Source organism: Dama dama, chromosome 23 (assembly GCF_033118175.1).
Source record: "Dama dama isolate Ldn47 chromosome 23, ASM3311817v1, whole genome shotgun sequence".
Lineage (NCBI taxonomy): Eukaryota > Metazoa > Chordata > Mammalia > Artiodactyla > Cervidae > Dama > Dama dama.
In genome coordinates this window covers 61,251,676-61,263,279 of record NC_083703.1, presented here as the reverse complement: position 1 = coordinate 61,263,279, position 11,604 = coordinate 61,251,676, and the positions used below count along the sequence as shown (strand labels likewise).

The following is an 11,604-nucleotide window of genomic DNA, read 5'->3' as shown; positions in this document are numbered from 1 at the left end:
GAAAATAAGTCAGGAAAGGGAGGGGGAGGTTAGGGAGGGCCGGGGTTGGGATAGGTTGCAATCTCAGGGGCTGGCAAAAGTCTTCTCTGGGAAGGTGGGTAGCTCAGTAAAGAACTGGTTCTCACACTTCCTTCAGCTACTGGGGACAAAACGTTCCAGGCAGAAGTCAAAATCAGTGCAAAGGTCCTGAGGCAGAAAGGTGCCTGGTATGTTCAAGAGGCTAATATGACTCTGGCTGAGTGAGCAAGGAGAAGGCTGCTAGAAGGTGAAGGTCATGGAGATATGGGGGCAGAGGCATAGCTGGATCTCAGAGGCCACAGTGAGGAGTTTGGTGAGGCAAGATCCTGGGATGGTTTTGAGCAGAGGAGGATGGTGGTCTGACTTCTTGAGCAGAATCTTAAGGACTGTGATCCAGCTTCTGTAAGCTTCCTATCTCTGTACTGCAGGGTGGCCCCTGCTTATCTCCACCCTTGTGTTTCTCTGTTTGGATGACAGCAGTTGCTTTAGATCAGAGTTTCTTAATTTGAGGCTTCTAGATGGGTTTCATTGTTGGGTAAATTTACTGTATTTTTTTTTGTGGGGAAAGATCCACAGCTTTTAACACATTGCCAAAGGGGTCTGTGAGGAATATAAAGTGTTCATAGCAGTCTTGTTCATAAGAGCACCCAATTGGAAACAATTTAAATATCCATCAAAAGGAGAATAGCTAACTCCACTGTGAAATACTATGGGGCTCTGGGAAATCATGAGACAGCACTTCCACTTTCAGGAATGTATACTAAGGACAAACTCAACATGTGAAATGAGGTATGTCCAGGAAGAAGAGTCAACTGGAAAAAAACCCATTTGTCCATCACTAGGGGATTGAATAAAGACCATTCTCTCCATATAACAGAATACATACATGCAGCTGTGAAAAAATGAGAAAGCTGCCTTTATCCTGAAATACTAAGGTCTCTTAGTACTTTCTTAAGTGGAAAAACAAAACAAGTTGTAAGGTAGTATGCAAAGACTGCCACCATTTTTGTTTAAAAAGAAGGAAAAATAAAATATTCATATTTGCATGTAACTCACTAGGAAACTGCCTCTGGGGTGCAAAGGGAGATGTTTCTACTTTTTAAATTGTGTACCATGAGCATGTATTATCTATTTAAAAATAAAATAAAATTAAAATGTAAAAGGAGAGGACTTTCCTGGCAGTCCAGTGGTTAAGACTCTGTGCTTCCACTATAGTGGGCATGGGTTTAATCCCTAGTCAGGGAACTAAGATCCAACATTCTGAACAGTGTGGCCAAAAAAAAAAAAAATGTAAAAGGGAAAGGTTTGGACCCAGAAAAGATTAAGGGAGAGTGCTTTGTCTCTGGGGCTTCCTCCCCGTTTGAGATTGTGTATTATGTGGTTAGGAGACATCTGTGAACAACCTGAGAAACTCAGCTGGACCTGTGACAGGACCTGAGACTTGCTCAGGGTCACGGCCACCTGGAGGTGGGACTCAGGGCTTGGAGGCAGGAAATACCCTGTCAGTGGGCTGAGGGCTCCAAGATAGGAGTATTTATAGAATTTACTTTTTTTTTTTTTAACAACTGTGTAAGTGTTGATCACTCAGTCGTGGCTGACTCTTTGTGACCCCATGGACTATAACTGGTAGCCCACCAGGCTCCTCTGTCTGTGGAATTCTTCAGGCAAGAATACTGGAGTGGATTGACATTCCCCTCTCTAGGGGATCTTCCCAAGCCAGGGATCGAACTCGGGTCTCCTGCATTACAGGCAGACTCTTCACCATCTGAGCCATCAAGAAAGCTTTTATTTAACAACTTTATTGAGATATAATTCACATATCATACAATTTACCCATTTAAAGTATGTAACTGGGGGCTTCCCTTGTGGCTCAGTGGTAAAGAATCTGCCTGCCAAGGCAGGAGACAAGGATTCGATCCCTGATCTGGGAAGATCCCACATGGTGTGGAGCAGCTAAGCCCATGTGCCACAACTATTGACCCCGTGCTTTAGAGTCTGGGAGCCACAATTACTGAGCCCACACGCCTCAACTACTGAAACCTGGGTGCCCTAGAGCCCATGCTCTGCAACAAGAGAAGCCACGGCAATGAGAAGCCCAAGTGAGCACCACAACTAGATAGTAGACCCCACTCTCCACAACTAGAGGAAAGCAACGAAGAATGCAGCAACGAAGACCCACTGCAGCCTAAAATAAATAAAGTAGAATTACAGAGTGCATAACTCAATGGTTTTTAGTATATCATAGAGTTGTGCAGTGATCACCACAATTTATTTTATAACATCTTCATTATCCCCAAAGAAATCTATTGGCAAGTCACTTCCCATTCCCCCCACTACCTCTCAGACCCTGGCAGCCACTAATCCACCTTCTGTCTCTATAGATTTGCCTGTCCTGGCTATTTCCTATCAATGGAATCATACAAATGTAGTCTTTTGTGACTGGTCTCTTTTATGCAGCATAACGTTTTCAAGCTTTCCCTAGAATATACTTTTAAGTGCCCAGAGAGGGACTTTCCTGATGGTCCAGTGGTTAAGACTCCAAGCTTCCTCTGCAGGAGCCATAGGTTCGATTCCAGGGTCCCTCATTTTGCTCAGTGCAGCCAAAGATAAATAAATAAAATAAAATGCCCAGTTACTCCAGCAGACTGTATAGGGGTTGTCTCTGGGGTTGGGATGTGGGATCAGGTCTCCGACTCAGGTTGAAAGTGGACCTTCCTCTTTCTCTGACATGTACTTCTACATGATTTGTTTTTTCATAATAATGTATTTCTTGTATTAAGGCTGGTTAAAATGATAGTTCATTGGAAGGACGGATGCTGAAGCTGAAGCTTCAATACTTTCGCCACCTGATGTGAAGAGTCAACTCATTGGATGCTGGTAAAGATTGAAGGCAAAAGGAGAAGGGGTTGGCAGAGGATGAGATGGTTCGATAGCATCACTGACTTGAATGTGAGCAAACTGTGGGAGAGTGGAGGATGGGAGAGCCTGGCATACTGCAGTCCGTGAAGTCACAAAGAGTTGGACACAACTTAGGGACTGAACAACAAAAATGATATTTAGATGGTGCAAAAGTAATTGCAGTTATGGACAACGAATTTTAAATCATTATAACTAGGCTCAAACACGTCTTCATTAATCAAAACAGGAACCTTTACAATCAACACATTTTTGCCAACTAGAAATAAGTTTGCTTATTCCTGTAACATAAAAATCTATGCTTCAGAATTCAACAAACTCTTGGAAAGCATTTACTGCATCCTGCTGGTTGTGGAAGTGTATTTCCTGCAAAAAGTTGTCAAGATGCTTGAAGAAATAGTAGTTGGTTGGCCGAGGTCAGGTGAATATAGTGGATGAGGCAAAACTTCGTAGCCCAATTCCTTCAACTTTTGGTTGTGTGACCTTTGGTCAGGTGTTGTCATGGAGAGGAACTGGGCCCTTTCTGTTGACCGATACCGGCTGCAGTTTTTGGTGATTTCATTGATTTGCTGAGCATACTTCTCAGATATAATGGTTTCACCGGGATTCAGAAAGCTGCAGTGGATCAGATCAGCAGCAGCAAACAGTGACCATGACCATTTTTTGGTGCAAGTGTGGCTTTGGGAAGTGCTTTGGAGCTTCTCTGTCCAACCACTGAGCTGATCATTGCTGGTTGTTGTATACAGTTCACTTTTCATCGCAGGTCACAATCCCAACTGAGAAATGGTTTGTTGTTGTTGCATAGACCAAGAGAAGATGACACTTCAAAATGATGATTTTTTTTTTTTATTTGCAGTCAGCTCATGAGGCACCCACTTACCAAGTCTTTCACCTTTCCAATTTACTTTAAATGCCGAACAACCGTAGGATGGCTGACACTAAGTTCGTTGGCAACTTGTGGTGTAGTTGTAAGATGATCAGCTTCGATGAGTGTTCTCAATTGCTTGTTGTCACCTTCTGATGGCCAGCCACTGCACTCCTCATCTTCAAGCCTCTCATCTCCTTTGCAAAACTTCTTGAATCACCATTGCACTGTGCATTCCTGGGCCAGATGTGTTGTTGGTGTTGCCAGTTGTCTCTGCTGCTTTACGACCCATTTTGTACTCAAATAAGAAAATTGCTCGAATTTGCTTTTTGTCTAACATCATTTCCATAGTCTGAAATAAATAAAAACAAACAGCAATAAGTTATTAGCAAAAACCAAAGTGAGAAATGTGTATTAAGATGATGTATAACATAACCACGTTTATTGAAAATGTATTCCAATATCTTGTGACTGTTCCTGGTATTGATTGCATTTGTTAGTTGTACAGTGCAACCATAGGCAGTCACATACATCAAAACATATGGTTCCTGCCGACAGGGTCTGTATAGTTATCAGATTTTCTGTGCGATGGCTCCATACATGTTAAGAAAAGAAAAAAAAAAAAAAAAGAAAGAAAATGTATTCCAATATCAAATGGAAAATTTCAATAATGCATAAACTGCAATTTTGTTTGCACCAACCTAAATAATACATACTCATTATAGAGAAGTTGGACATACAGTTCACCTTAAGCAAAATAAAGTCATCCTTAATTCTGTCTTTCTACCTGTAAATACATAGAGACATTCCTTCTGAATGTTTAAGGAAGTGGGGATGGGATCTGGGCAGGGTACAGGAGAGGCAGTTTCTGCACCAGGGAGCAGTAACTTGGGGGTGGGAAGGAGGTTCTGTGGTCCAGGGATTTCTAGGATTCTGCTTACAGAGTCAGTGATTTTGATTTTCTGTTACGTGCTCTGAATGCCCTCCTCCTCCTTGCCCCAGCCTCTATTACCACAAGGTGGAATTATGCATTTATTTGAGGAAATAATTTATTCATGAGCATTTTGTAGTAGATGCTCAAGAGAAAGTAAAAGATAATGAAACCGACTCCATGACCCAGAATATAAAGCTGTGCGTTTTGTTTCTCAGTTATGTCACTCACACAGGCCTCAGCTATTAATCACCTACCCTGTGCCAGGCTCTGGCCAAGTCCTGGGGAGACATAGATGAATAATATTCAGGTCTCCCACCCTTCCTAGTTTCCCTAGGGACATTCATGTGGCCTTTGCCAGGATCACTATCTAAGTCAATAATTGTGATGCTAATGATGATGGTGATGATCTAAAGTAGTGGTTAGGATTTTAGGCTCTGGGATGAGGCAAACTTGAAACATGGCTCTGTGGCTTTGGGAAGTGTGGTGCTCCTGGCACGAAGCCCATCTTCCTGGGCCTGGGTGTCCTCTTCTGTAAGTGGATCTTAGCTGTGCTACCCGCGGGATTGCGATGCACTGCGACAGTAGTGCAATATGCTTCATCCCGCCTGGTCCCACGTAAAGAGGTAGTGATCACTGAGCACTTATCATTGACCCCGCTCCCGACCTGTCTGCATTTCACTTCACACTATTCCCAACGGAATCCTTCCAGTCACACCGTGACTTGAGTCCCACCACCTCCATGTTGCAGATGAGGTAACTGAGGATGCAGTCAGCTAAGGGGGTGATGAGGACTTGAGTTCTTTCACTGTCTGACTCCCAGGTCCAGGGGGCCAATGGACTGGGGGCTGGGAGCAAGAGGCGCTCCTCCTCTACTCTCTCCCACACTTCCCTGGGAAAATCCAACAGGTGGTGGGGCCTCTGCACTGGGGACCATTGTGCAGGGGCCTGGGAGGGTCGGAGGGCCCAGTGTGTGTCTGGGAGAAGATGGATGCCTTCATTACCATGTGAATCCTGGGAAACTGCCTCCCTGGCTGGGTGGTGGGTGGGCGTGGGCCGCGGGGGGTGGGTGGGGGGAGCTGGGTGTTCTCAGGCCTGGACCACACAGTGACTGGGAAGGGAGTCCTTATGGAATCCTGAGGGACCCATTAAGAAAACAGATAATGGGATTTCCCCTCTTGTTTAATTTCTTATTTTAGGACATCTCCATCCTGTGAGGCTTAAAAGAGACACAGATTGAACACAAAATGTTGTTTTTAAGGAAGGAAAAAACCCTCCCCCCCACCGCCCCAGTTGCAACTTTCCCACTGATTGTGCTGCATATTTGGGTCTCAACACTTAGAGTTGGAGCCTTTCACAGAGTGCACATGGGTCAGCATCTCCATGGGGGCATTTCCCAGCACCGGTCCCTGAATAGCTCTTTCATTCATGGAAAATATGTCCTGGGGGAATCCAGGGTGATTAGCAAATATTAATAGTTGCTGAGCAAATTGGGAGAAGCAGGTTTTAGACTTAAAAATCAAGGTGTTGTGAGTTTTTTTTTTTAAACATTTTAAATTGAAGGATAATTATAATATTGTGTTGGTGTCTGCCATGCATCAATATGGATCAGCCATAGGTATACATATGTTCCCCAAGGTGTTGTCAGTTTGACTGGAGCAGAAAGGACTGGCCAGCATTTGGATAGAAGGTCGGTAGTAGAGAGGTAATCAGAACCACAAGGGCACCGAGTGACCTGGTGTCCCCATTTTACAGATGAGGAAGCGGAGGCTTCGGAGGGGCCCAGGCAGAGGGGTGCACAGACCATAGCAGGAAACCTGGAGCACACGCGGTCTCGTGTACACGGGCAGAGAGCAAGTGGAGCAGCACAGGTTCACCAGCTTGAAACAGCAGAGCCTTTCCCCGAGCCCTTTCCCACGCAAACGCTGCCACAGTTGCATGGAATCGTGTTCTTTCTCTCACACACACACCAGTGCAGGCGCTGGCTCATAAGTGTTCTCACAAACACACACTCTTGCAAATGGGCAAGATACATCCAGATGTGTGAGCACGACTTCACCACCGCCACGCAGAAATACATCTGCAGCCCTGCCTCACGTAAGGCTTCCGTGCCCTCACGCTTACTCACACACTTATACAAACCCCAAACTCATACAGATTCCACAAGAAAACACACTCTTTTCTCTTTCTCACACGTGTAGTTGCACAGAGAACCTCTAAGGCAGGAAGGGGCCCGGCCCCTCCCCTGGACTCTGCACCACGGCAGCTAGCTCTGCAGCCTTGAGCCCAGGTTTTTTCTACTCCCCCCCATCCCTCCTCCCCTGAGCACCTACCACTTTTGACACATATGTCTCTACCTCCTCTCCCCTCCCCACTCCAGGGCCCCCAGGGTGTTGCGGGGGGGCAACTCAGGTCTTAGCAGCAAGAGAGGTGCCTACTTTAGGGGCACAGACATGTGGAGAGGCCCTAAATTCTGCGCCCAGGGGCTCAGCCTTCTCTGTGTCCCCTCTGCCATCACCCTCCCCCAACGCTTCGTCCCAGGAGGGCAAGGGGCCAGGCCCTGCCACCGCTTTATAGAGGGCAGGGTGCCCTGGGGAGGAAGGGCCCATTACAGACCCCGGAGGGGCTCATCCGCCTCACCAGGATCTGCCTTCACATGCAGATGGCCTGTTTGTCTCACCTGGTCTGCCTTAAAATGACAAAGAGGTTGGAGGCTGTCTGGGTATTACAGGTATTACACCTGACCAAAATAAGAAGAGGAAGGCTATTAACTACGGTAACACAATAGGTATCAAAATAGATTGCACTGTAGATAGGATTTGTGTTAAAAAATACATACTACAAAAAAGTCTGAAATTTATGTTTAGCTGTTAACAGTAATCTCTGGGTGGCAGGAAAATGTTGTTTTATTTTCCCATTTTTAAACATATATGCTAATTTTCTACAAAGCATGGATGTAACTTCTGGATAATAAAAGTTTTTAAATTAAATTGATGCTTTTGAACTGTGGCATTGGAGACTCTTGAGAGTCCCTTGGACTGCAAGGAGATCCAACCAGTCCGTCCTAAAGGAAATCAGTCCTGAATATACATTCAGGAAGGAGTGATGCTGAAGCTGAAACTCCAATACTTTGGCCGCCTGATGCAAAGAACTGACTCATTAGAAAAGACCCTGATGCTGGGAAAGATTGAAGGTGGGAGGAGAAGGGGATGACAGAGGATGAGATGGTTGGATGGCATCACCAACTTGATGGACATGAGTTTGAGTAAACTCTGGGAGTTGATGATGGACAGAGAAGCCTGGCTTGCTGCAGTCATGGGGTCGCAGAGTTGGATACGACTGAGTGACTGAACTGAACTGATCTATTTGTTTCATTTATTTTTTGTCGTGTTGGATCTTCGTTGCTGCGCGCTGGCTTTTCTCTAGTTGTGGCGAGTGGAAGCTCTTCTCCGGTTGTGGTGTGCGGGCTTCTCACTGCAATGGCTTCCTTGTTGCCGAGCACAGGCTCTGGGGTGTGCGGGCTTCAGTAGTTGTGGCACACGGGCTTAGTTGCTCCACAGCATGTGGGATCTTCCTAAATTAGGTAATGTCTCCTGCATTGGCAGGTGGATTCTTTATCACAGAGCCACCAGGGAAGCCCAATAAAAGGTTTTTATCAATGAATATTGAATGACATGAAAAATGACAAGGGAGTGGTGTCCTCACGTGACTTCAGGAGTCTTTTCTTTTTTTTTAAATTGTTTATTTATTTGTGCTGGGTCTTAGTTGCAGAATGTGGACTCTTTAGTTGCAGTATGCAAACTCTTAGTTGCAGCATATGGGATCTAGTTCCCTGACCAGGGATTGAACCCAGGCTCCCTGCATTGGGAGCTTGGAGTCTTAGCCACTGGACTACCAGGGAAGTCCCGACTTCAGGGCTCTTGATTGCTATGTGGGGAGCTTCCTTCTCTGTGCCTTTATTTCCTCATCCCTACGATGGAGACTCGGCACATGGAGGGTGTGGACACTGGGGATGGTGCTTGGCACACAAGAAGTGCTCAATAATGGCAGCTGCTGTTCTTCTTCTTCCAGGAAGGTTTCTGTTAACATTTCCCAGAACAGATTGGACACCACCTGGCTGCCTGCAAGGATGGGTGTGCACAAGTTCCCTAGGCTGGTTCACGTACAGGTTCACCTACATATAGGTTTGCCCATGCACTTACGTGTCCCTCGAGCACTGAAGTCCATACATTGCACGAGGAGACTGCACGCCCATGGGGTATCAGGGACGAGCACTGTGCTTGCAAACAAGATCACAGGTCCTTTGCTTCTGATCGCTGGGGAGGAGGAAATACTGTTTCAGTTTTCTACCCCAGCATGCTCATCCCTTGGTTCCTTTCAGCTCAGAGCTGCTGGGAATTTAGGCTTCTTCCCGGCATTGGCCTAGACTCAGGGCTCCTTTAGGGGTCTTAGGACATTTGTAAGGTTGGGAGTAGTATGGGCTGAACAACTTCCAAGGAAGAGGAAGGTGGTAAGAAGTGTTGGGACACGTGGGTTCATGGTCCTGCCATGCTGCTGAGGAATATCTATGACCGTCCACCTTCTGGACTGCTTTGAGTTCTTACATCTTTCTTATTCATCTGCCCCCATGGCCCTTGCCCTTTTATCACTCACAGCATTATCATTACTGTCCTGGAGCCCCACCCCTGGCCTCCAGGCCTTCCCCAATCTAATGTTTAGAAAGGACTATGTCACCCCCCTGCTCAGAATCCTTCCTTGGCTCCCACTGCCTCCAGAATAAGGCCTACGCTCTGTGGCCTGGCCTTGTGGGATCTGCTCACCTTTCCTTATACCTCAGTCTTTCCCATTCTGCCGGCCTCTTCCCTCTCCTCAGACTGGGATCTTCTCCTTGGATTGGGATCCTCTCCTGGAAACAGCAATGAAAGCTAAATGAGCTTCCTTTCCTCCTTCCTTCACCAGATGGGGGCTTCCCTGTGGCTCAGATGGTAAAGCATCTGGCCGCAATGCCGGAGACCCAGGTTCGATCCCTGGGTCGGGAAGACACCCTGAAGAAGGAAATGGCAACCCACTCCGGTACTCTTGCCTGGAAAACTCCATGGACTGTCTCCCACAGGGGGGAGTCCCAAAGAGCTGGACACGACTGGGTGACTTTCAGTTTGCCAGATGGAGATAATAGCTGATATTTCTTTTTTTCTTTTGCTGGGGATGGATGTAGTTTTACTTTCAGTTGTATTTGGTTTTGAAAAACTCAAGATTTGGAAAATACAAAGCATACAAAAGATTACAAGCTACCCAGACCTTAATATCTTTCTTGCCCTCAAATTTCCTCAGATTAGTATCTCTTTTTACACATCTTAAAGACTCTTCCATAAATATCATCTATTGAAGATCTGCTGTGTGCTTTCCATGGATTATTTCACTGAAATCCTCACAGCCACCTGTGGGCAGACTGAGGCTCAGAGACCAGAGCCTCATGGTTGATAAGCAGTAGATCCGAGACAATGTACGTCCATTTGTGAAGCGCTTTCTATGTGCCCTAGGATTGTCCCAGAGCGGGGACATTCAGCGAGTCATTCAACAAATACTGAGGCAGAGCCGGGATTCCCAGGCTCTCAAGGTCTCGGCCTTCCCGGCGCCTCCCCTCGGGGGGCGGGGCCACCTTGGGCCCCGCCCCGCCGCTCGCGCCTGCCTTCCTGGCAGCCCTGGCGGCTGTTTCCTGCCCGCGTAGCTGGGCGGGCGGGCGGCCGGCCCATCTGGCGGCCCCCACGGGGAGGCGCGGGGAGGCGGCCCAGACTCGCTGGAGCCAGGCGCCGGCCTGGGCCCCCATGCCCGCCTGGAGAGCCCAGGTGTGGCCGCGGCGGGGGTGGGGGTGGTGCCTTCCTTCCCGCTCGGCCCTTCCTGACGCACCCGGGCAGGATGCTGCCTCCTTCCCAACCTCCGCCTCCCACGACCTGGCCTGGAACGGGGAGGGAACGCTAGCGGTGGGAGAGCGGGCTGGGCAGGGAGCAGCAGGCCCCGCCTCTGGTCTCCACTCCTTAGGAGACCTCGGGCAAGTCTGGCCCTTTTCTGGCGTGGGTGGGACGGGTGTAGAGAGCACTCGGTTTTCCCATTTGTGCGAGAATGGCTGAACTCTGACCGGATCGCCCAGGATCCTGCCTTGCCACTCAGGGTCCGACCCCAGACAGGCTTGTGGGAGTGGGAGGCACCTCTCCTGCCTGAGGATCGTGACATGATCATTGACTTGACATTATCCATTCCTTCAGCCATTTAAAGTCTGTCTGCCTGATCACAACGTCAGCTGGGGAGCCCGCGCTTGACCCGTGTTCCCTGCCCTGCCCAGCGGCTTGACCTGTGCCCAACTCATACCAGGTGCTGAAGCCCCAAAAGGGCATGTCAAGGCTTTACCCCCTCCCCCCAAACTGGAGCCACCCCTCAAATTGGAGCCACCCTTCCAAATTGGAGCTTACTCATTTGACAGCTGAGCAAACACGACAGAGTGGGCAGCCAGCCCTGCTGTGGATGCTGACCCTCTTCTCCATTGCCACTCCAAGACAGGGAACCCGGAATTGAGCATCCTGATTTATGTTAGCAGCACCTGCGGTGAACATCCCCCAAACCAGGCATCCTAGGTTCAAATCCCTCTGGGGCCCTTAATGTCTACTTCCATTTCCTTTATCTGTAAAAATGATGACACCTCCCTCACAGGGGTGTTATAACCATTACATGAATATTTCTAAAATAGGTTATCATAATGCTAGACATGTTAAATACAGATGAAATAGTGTCCTGGAGCTCTCCGCAGGGCTGGCCTCCCTCTTCCCCTACAGTAGCCCCCTTCTACTCAACCGTAGTCAGGAGAGAGGGAGGCCACTGA

General features: G+C 47.7%; 1 long non-coding RNA gene and 1 other non-coding gene across 2 annotated transcripts; one reads left to right on the top strand and one right to left on the bottom strand.

Annotated features, from left to right (window-relative positions):
• Nucleotides 1-3,130: 3,130 nt before the first annotated feature.
• On the bottom strand, nt 3,131-10,301 carry LOC133045009 (uncharacterized). Its single transcript, XR_009690105.1, has 3 exons — nt 9,551-10,301; nt 8,933-9,046; nt 3,131-4,151 (listed from the first exon to the last, which is right to left on the bottom strand). It is a non-coding gene; the product is annotated as an uncharacterized LOC133045009 (long non-coding RNA).
• Nucleotides 4,267-4,402, top strand: LOC133045357 (small Cajal body-specific RNA 14). The gene has a single exon (XR_009690231.1). It is a non-coding gene; the product is annotated as a small Cajal body-specific RNA 14 (non-coding RNA).
• Nucleotides 10,302-11,604: the final 1,303 nt, after the last annotated feature.